This window comes from Cebus imitator, unplaced genomic scaffold (genome assembly GCF_001604975.1).
Source record: "Cebus imitator isolate Cc_AM_T3 unplaced genomic scaffold, Cebus_imitator-1.0 Scaffold227, whole genome shotgun sequence".
NCBI lineage: Eukaryota > Metazoa > Chordata > Mammalia > Primates > Cebidae > Cebus > Cebus imitator.
This window is the reverse complement of record NW_016107542.1, coordinates 3,341,248-3,347,758: the sequence shown is the minus strand read 5'-3', so window position 1 is coordinate 3,347,758 and position 6,511 is coordinate 3,341,248. Positions and strand designations below refer to the sequence as shown.

Here is a 6,511-nt window from a genome sequence, read left to right as displayed (position 1 = left end):
CATCTGACAAATTTACAAAGATACTTACTACTTTTTGAATTCTAAAACTTTTTAATGTGTTCAAAAAAATGGATAAATTTTTAGAGAAAGAATAAAAAGAGACAAGTACAGACAACTCTCAAAGAGTTTTGCTCCGAAGGGGAGTGAAAAATGGGGCCACAGCTTGAAGAAATGTGGAGTCAACTAATGATTTAAATTGGGAATTGGCAGAGCACAGTTCACACACATCAAATTTAACTAGTTGCCTGTTTTATAAATAAAGCTTTATGAGAACACAGCCATGAGCCATGTCTGTTCATTTGTATATTGTTGATAACTGCTTTTGCACTACAAAGGTGGAGCTGCGTAGGTGCAAGAAAATCCAAAATATTTACTTTATGGTCCTTAATAGAAAAATCCTGCCAATCCCTGGTTTAAATCAGTAATTCTCACAATCTATGCCCCAGAGCAACATTATCAGATCACCTGGAAACTCACAGATGCAAATCCTCAAGTCCTACTCCAGATCTAATGAAACAAACTGGGACTGTGGCCCAGCAATTTGTGTTTCAACAAGCCCTTTTGGTAATTCTGATAAGAACCACTGGGTTAGAGAACGGTTCTAGCACAGTTAATTCTTACTATCTTCAATAGGTTCTTGGAAACTGACTTTAAGTAAACAATGTGTAACAAAATCCATTTTTGTTAACAAAAATTAAAGTTAAGTTAAACAAGGTTAAATTAAACAAAGTGTAACAAAACCCATTTTTCAGTAGGTTAATTGAGATAAGCAAGTTCCTATGGCATATTTACGGCCACAAAAACATCATCAGACTTCTAAAGAAGGACCCCAAACACTTTGATTATTAAACATTGAAATAAATGTCAGCTATACACACATTTAAGAAAGATTAATAAAAACAAGTAAGATAATTATTCACCCAATTCAGTTTAGTCACAAGCAGCTAAAGCCTGTCCTAGCAGCTCAAGTCACAAGGTAGGAACCAACCCTGGACAGGACACTATCCGTTACAAGGCACATTCATACATACATGCTCACTCAGACTGAGACCATTTAGACACATTGATCCGCTAACACATACATCTTTGGGATGTTAGGGGAAGCCGGAGCACCCCAAAAAACCCACAAAGACATGGGGAGAATGTCCAAACTTTACACAAACAGTGGCTCCAGCCAGGAATCAATGTTTTTTCTTATCAATGTTACGAATAAACAACAATTATTCAAGGACCTGCTGTGTAGCCAGGAACAGATTAAAGATCCTTTGCGTTCACACATTTAAAAGGTCTTGAGAAAACTTCACGGAAGCCTAAAGCCCTCAAGGAGCTATCAGTGAGGACTTCAAGGAAAGAGAGAGAAATGGTAGGGAAAGCTGAATAAGAGGAGACCCTTGTTTTACACTAGCACAAAGTTTAGCAAAATTATCACCTACAGCAACATGGAAAATAAAATACATACCTGACCTAATGAATTAAGGAGATTCTCTGCAGGAAGTTAAAGAAATTTGGCTTCTTCTAGGTGCCTGTATCATTGAGAGAACAGAGAGATGAACTAAATAATGAGCTATTCACTTTTTGAGTAGAATTTCAAGATGTAAAGGACTCAGAATAATCTTTTCAGCCAGCAAAGTGTCAAATAAAAAGAGCCTCAGAGCAAAGGTCCAATCTAGGGTGTGACTATAAGATCCTTTCTTAAGATCTAAATCACCACCTCATAGATCCTTTCAGACAAAATATTATCTAAGGATCTAGCTTAGGGGAGGAAAGAGTTCCTCTCAAAAGAAATTTGTGGATATGGCTTCTGCCTGATGGTACAGATAATAAACTGTTACACAGGAAGTCCACAAAGTTTTTAAAGGAGTTGTATCTGCTTGGAATGAAAGGGATAGCTGGTATAATAAAAGGAGGCCTTTGGACCCTGAAGCACTCACTACAGGCAGGAAGCAAGCTTAGAGTTACTCTTACAAATAAAAAGCATTGTATATGGGTTGGGTGCAGGGTTAGGGGACATAAACAATTCAGAAAATAAACCCAAAAAAAGCAGCAGCCTATGGCCCACTAAGAACAACTTTCAGGAAGCAGCACTGAAACCTAATCAAGGAACTGGCAACGTGTGCCCAGTGGGGTTGCAAAATTGCTATAGACTGTGCCTACCTTATGCTCCTCTTGAAGAGAAATGTCTACTGCAGATAACCTATGACTTTTCAATCTTGCATGTTAAGTATGTGGGGGATATATAAACTATCTCTTCATGGGTTCTCATTTCAGGAAGAACCATACCCAATTAACCATATTCAAGAAAACTATTTTGTACCTGGACCTGACATGTATGAGAGATACTGGACTCTGAGCTACTGTCATGATAAGATGTGAATCAGGGACCTTTGAGGAGACGCTTAGTGTATTTTGCATGTGTTTTAGAAACAGGATGGATGTGAAGTTTGGCACAATGGCAAACTATTGCAATAGTATTAATAGTTGTCCAGAGATGGCCGTAACAATATTTCCCATCCCACATGCTTTTCTTCCACAGTGTGAACTTGCCACTCCCCCATCAAATCTAAACAGGCTTCTGGCACACTTACAACCAGTACAACATGGCAGAAGTTACACTGTACAGCTGCCAAGGCTAAATCATAAAAGATTTATGCTGAGACACACTGACACACTCACTTTTAATTCTCTATTCACCACTATGAAAGGTGACCACCCTGAAGCCCCCATAGTGTGAGAAAATCCAGGCCACATGTACATGCTCCAGTTAATAACTCAAATAACACCCTGGTCAACAGCCAGCATCAACTACCCATAATGTGAATGAAGACACCTCCAGATGATTCCAGTCCTCTGCCTTCAAGTTACCACCACTGGCTGGCAATTATTCCCAATTCATGTCCCAGTAGCCATTGTGGAGCAAAAACAAAGTCATCCCTGGTGTGCCCTTTCTGAATTACTGACTCATGATATCTGTGAGCCTAATAAAGTACTTGTTTCAAATCACTAAGTTTTGGTGAGATTCTGTTACACAGCAATAGCAACCAGAGTAATACTGATGAAAATAATCCAGTAGAGGGAAGAATTAAGAAGGCAAGAAAAAGAGGGGAGAAATATAATGGTAAAGCCCTTGAAGGCAAAGGGATGAGCTCTTCTACACAGTTGAATGGAGAAGCTTTAGAGAGGATGCTAAATAATTCATTCATTGTAAAGAGGAAAAGGGTAATGTGCAGAGGACAGGTAGTTGCCTGGTGAACAGGAATCAGAGACTGGGAAAGGAGATGTGGAGGGGTGGTAGGAAAGAGTCTGCTGGCTTTTGTCCTAAACATTGGTAAGCCATTTGTTTTTAAACTTTATACACATTTTACCATATGATCCCACTTTTTAAAGTAAACAATTTTTTAAAAAGATTTAGTCTATTCCCTCAATAGACAAGACTGAGTGATTATGTGACTTGTTCAAAATCATATACCATGTGGACAGCAGGGTCAGTCCCTTACCCCAATTTCCAAAACAGTGCACTTATTCACATCACATTGCCTTTTATATTATAAAAATATTACCTAATAGTACTATATTTCATAATCATAATTTATTAAACTAAAATCATTTGGTAAGAATGAATGACTACTCTGTTTCCAATAACTGCGACCAAAAAGGTGAGCAGAAGAACGTTCTTGGGAAGATCAAAATAAACAGGCAAGCAAAGTAAACAGCTGTGGACCATTCCAACCTAGTTAAGCCCTTGTAACTATACTGAAGGTCTTCAAAAAAATAATGCTTCTCTTTCTTCTTTCTAGTATCCCTAATTTCATCAACCATTTGACCCTCAGTTAAGTTACCTACCAAGAATTTCTCCTTCCTTTCAGAAACAAATATTTTATCACTTTATTCAAATTTTACCAGTACAAAAGCACCTAGAGATGGCTTGTCTAACCTTCTATCATTCAGACAAAACACAGAACTAATGTACATAGGAATAGTAGTACCTGGATAGTGTGATATATAAGAGAATACAGACAAATGACAGACACTGTTGAAAAATACCTCCCAGGTTTTATTATGCCTAAAATCCTCATCCTTAGTCCTAGTGATAGAGAGCTTTGGAAAAGTCTCCACTGATCCCCCAACTGGCAAATCCAAAGGTCTTTTGTTAAACCAGAGAGAAGAAAATATTAACAGTGGTTATTTCCACATAGGGAAAGTATAAGCAATTTTCTTCTGTTCTTATAGATTTCGTATGAGGAAAAACACCAGTACATATTTTTAAGACCTTTTTTCAGATCTGATTCTTCTCATTTTTTGGCAATGATCAACATATTGATCATCTCCCCTCCTAACCTAGCCACTAATATGCCTCTCTCATGTTAACTGTTCCTTCTTTGTCTCCTTCACCCATTCTTCTCCTTTCACCCACCCTCTAATTATGGGCAATCACCAAGGCTCAATCTCACTCAGCTCCATTACTCTTTTCTCTAAGTACCACAGCACCAGACTTAACTTCTCAAATTCTAGTCATACGTCCCACTGTAGGCTATCAATTTTCACTTGCCTATCCCACTGCCCCTGCAAACGCAACCTATCCACAATAAAGGTTCGACTGTCTACATCCCCTCAACAGCTACTAAAACTACCATACCTATTTGTGTTAGTAACTGCCATTAATCAAACGGCAGGTTCTTTGTCATTAACTAGCTGAGTAACTTTGGACACATTTTTAAATCTCTCTGGTCTGATTCCTAATATACAAAATATATAAACTAACTTAGATGTTCTAAGATGTCTTGGAGTTCCAATACTCTTTGATTTCCTCTGTGACTGAACAGCAAACCTTCAAGGTAAGGTAATCTTTAATCACTCTCTGCCCTCCGTTCTCCCTTCTTATCCAGTCCATAATGAAGTCTTGTGACATCTCTCCAATCTGACTTATTTCTACTAAATCCAAGTCCTTGTTACTTCAGGCCTCAATTATTTTCCTACCTGTCTCTACCACTTCTTTTTCCAATTCACATGATATGTAGCACTGGTACTGCTTTGATTTTCCTAAAATATTTACTTCAGCAAGCTCTTTCTAAATTCAAAACTTTTAAAGCTTCTCCATATCCATGGGTCAAAGGACATTCTTCTCATCCTAGCATTTAAAGGCATCCATAATTGAATTCCAACTACATTTTTAACATAATTTCTTATACTACTCTTTCACATAAACCTTCATTTCAGTCAAGTTGTTTTATATATTGCTCTCCGAACGTATCATACATACATACATATTTTGCCTTTGCTTACCTCCTCTACCAGTTCCTTCCTGTTATAAAAAATCTCTGTTCATCTCAATTCTAAGTGGTCTAAAATATCTATAAGTTTTATTATTTATCTTATCTGCCCAATTATACCGTGTATCCTTAGAAAAAGGAACTTATAAATTTCTTTGTTTCTCTTTTGGATACAACTAAGTACCTTCTACATTTCAAGTATTAATAAATATTTGTTTGGTGATTATAGTTTCTTATCACACAGTCAACATGTATTTCTTAAAATACTGCCCATGTGCTCTCCACTGTGTATGTTTTTTTTTTAATCTAAGGTACTGTTCTAAAAGAATACACAAACAACTTGAAAAGATATGGCTAACACTAGGGAAATAACTATCAAACAACTAAAGCATGGCATACAATTAACCCATGTGAAGAGTTCTAAAACTAAAGAGCTACAGAAATGTAAAGAGGAAACAAAGAGGAATGAAGAACATGAGCAAAAATTAAAGGACAGAAGAAGCATAGCTTATTATTAGAAAGTGTGGAAACCAGCTTACAAGCTTAACGACTAAAGAACCTTAGACAAAAGGCTGAATAAATAGGGCAGGTGTTGATAACAATCTCGAAAGTCAAGAAAGTTTAATAAGTAGAAATTGGTAAGCCACTGAAGATTCTGGGACAAGGGAATGCTATAATAAGGAGTATTAGAGTAGCATTTCTAATGAGGATAAACAGAAGGAAGAAACACTGGATTCTCAGAAGTTCAAATGACTTTCAAGAGCCTAGGCTCAGGAAACATGTCCTGGGATTCACATAGTAAAGGAGGGAAAGCAGAGATATGAAAAAGAAAAGAAGTATGGACATTCTGAATCGGAATAAGAGATAAATGAAAGAAGTAATCTAAAGATGATGCCTAATTTAAAGCCTACATGATTAGAAGAAAATAAAGGGGACGGGGCACGGTGGCTCACGCCTGTAATCCCAGCACTTTGGGAAGCCAAGGCAGGTGGATCACAAGGTCAGGAGTTCGAGACCAGCCTGGCCAAAATGGTGAAACCCCATCTCTACTAAAAATACAAAAAATTGCTGGGCATGGTGGCATGCGCCTGTAGTCCCAGCCACTCCGGAGGATGAGGCAGAAGAATCACTAGAACCCAGGAGGCGGAGGTTGCAGTGAGCCAAGATTATGCCACTGTACTCCAGCCTGGAAGACAGAGCAAGATTCTGTCTTACCAAAAAAAAAAATGTGATTCATAATGAAA

At 37.7% G+C, this 6,511-nt stretch overlaps 1 protein-coding gene across 2 annotated transcripts in view; it reads right to left on the bottom strand.

Annotated features, from left to right (window-relative positions):
• The window catches only part of JAK2 (Janus kinase 2), a 124,779-nt gene that overhangs the window by 113,921 nt on the left and 4,347 nt on the right, over nucleotides 1-6,511 (bottom strand). The window contains exon 3 of one of the 2 annotated variants that reach the window (XM_017496989.2): nucleotides 1,460-1,523. The exons of the other annotated variant lie outside the window; for it this stretch is intronic. The gene's annotated coding sequence lies outside the window, so the exon portion shown is untranslated. The remainder of the gene's footprint in view (nucleotides 1-1,459; nucleotides 1,524-6,511) is intronic. 2 annotated transcript variants of the gene reach the window in all.